The following is a 1,826-nucleotide window of genomic DNA, read 5'->3' as shown; positions in this document are numbered from 1 at the left end:
GGGGATTACCTTGAAGTGGTAATTGTCCCTTTTGTCTTTGTGAACTTGAAGATGCCAATTGAGACATTTGGGTCTCCAACATCTTTGTGTGAGCTAGTATGTTGTTAATGGTGATGTCCTTTGCTTGGCTATCCTTTTGCATTTGAGTGAAAAATTCTTGTTGGTTTCTTTTCATTTGGAGGACCGCTTTTTTAACATCAAAACCTTGGTCATTTTTTTGATTGTATGGAGTTTGGTTTTGATAACCTTGGTTTTGATTGAAAAAGGGTCTTTGAGCTAGGTTTCTCATTAGAGGTGGGGTGTATGTTGTTTGAGGGTTTTGAACACTTTGGCTTTTGTATGAGAGGTTGGGATGGAATTTGGTGTTTTCATTGTAATAGTTGGAATAAGGGGTACCACTCTTGTATGCTTGGAAAGCATTCACTTGTTCACTTGTTCCCCTACATTCACTTTGGTCATTTCCCAAAGTTCCACAACTCTCACATACTCCACCTGGAATTGATGAAGATGCCACCATGGCATTAACATGTTGCTTAGGCGATTTGGAGGCTTCTGCAAGCTTCGCCATAGCCTTCTCAAACTCCAAATTAATGGTATCAATATGAGCACTAAGTTGAGCACCCAATTGAGTAATAGAGTCCACATCATGCTTTCCTCCTCTAGTAGCCTTGCGAGGTCTACTATATTGTGAATTATGGACCGCCATTTCCTCAATCTTGTTCCAAGTTTGATTATCGTCAACTTTGGTGAACATACCATTTGATCCCATGTTGAGAATGTTTCTTGAGTCTTCATAAGGGCCATTCCAAAATTGTTGTACGAAGAACCACTCGCTAAGTCCATGATGAGGACATGAGCGACAAATTCCTTTGAATCGCTCCCAAGCTTCATACAAAGATTCTTCGTCCCTCTGCTTAAAACCCGTAATTTCAGCTCTTAGCCTGTTAGTCTTTTCCGGAGGGTAGAATTTTTTGTAGAAAGATAGAGCCAACTTCTTCCAAGAGTAGCCTTATCAAGGCTCTTCAACCATTGTTTCGCGGTACCAATTAGAGAAAAAGGAAATAAGACCCATCGAATTTGGTCTTGAGTCACTCCGGTTTGTGAAATCGCATCACAATAGTACCAAAAAGTCTTCATGTGGGAATGAGGGTCTTTACTAGGCATCCCCCCAAATTGGCTTCTTTTGACTAATTGGATAAATGCGGATTTTGCAATGAAATTTTCGGTTAAGTATTGTGGTGTGGGAGTTCCATTGGGTAGGTTCTCCTCGGTTAGTACGGAATGTGCTGAAAACTTAGGCATTGTGGGTTGATTGTGTGGTTGATTTTGTGTTGAGTTCTCCTCACCTTATCTTGCAAAAGAGTTGATGAACTCAATAGTATTTGGTTGAATATCTACAACCTCACCAATACCTCTCAAAGTATTTCTAGCAAGTCTTCTATTGGTTGGCAAAGTCCTTTCAATTTCATGATCAATGGGTAACAAGTTACCTTGTGATCTTCTAGACATGCAAAATATCAAACAACTCGAAAACAATTAGAACAAACCTTGAGGAGTTTTACTTCCCTAAGGCAAAGAAAGACACAACGAATAACAATCAAAGAAAATCAAATAAAGTTAACACCGTCCCCGGCAACGGCGCCATTTTCGGTCGGGTCCGCTTTGAGCTTAGATTTCGGTTACTTGTCGTTAGGAGCACCTAGACCAAAACAATATTTATAACTTCACGAACAACCCTACTACTAGTAAAGAGGCAAGTAAAGGTTGGATCCCAAGGGACGAGTATTGATGTAGGATTTTTGATTGCAAATAGTGGTGTCGAGGGG

General features: G+C 40.3%; 1 non-coding gene across 1 annotated transcript; it reads left to right on the top strand.

Moving 5' to 3' along the window:
- Positions 1-836: 836 nt before the first annotated feature.
- Positions 837-943, top strand: LOC141645506 (small nucleolar RNA R71). Its single transcript, XR_012544987.1, has one exon. It is a non-coding gene; the product is annotated as a small nucleolar RNA R71 (small nucleolar RNA).
- The last annotated feature ends 883 nt before the right edge of the window (positions 944-1,826 follow it).

The sequence above is a fragment of the Silene latifolia genome, chromosome 2 (genome assembly GCF_048544455.1).
Source record: "Silene latifolia isolate original U9 population chromosome 2, ASM4854445v1, whole genome shotgun sequence".
NCBI classification, from domain to species: Eukaryota; Viridiplantae; Streptophyta; class Magnoliopsida; order Caryophyllales; family Caryophyllaceae; genus Silene; species Silene latifolia.
Note: the sequence above shows the minus strand (reverse complement) of the source record. Positions and strands in the feature narration are given on the sequence as shown.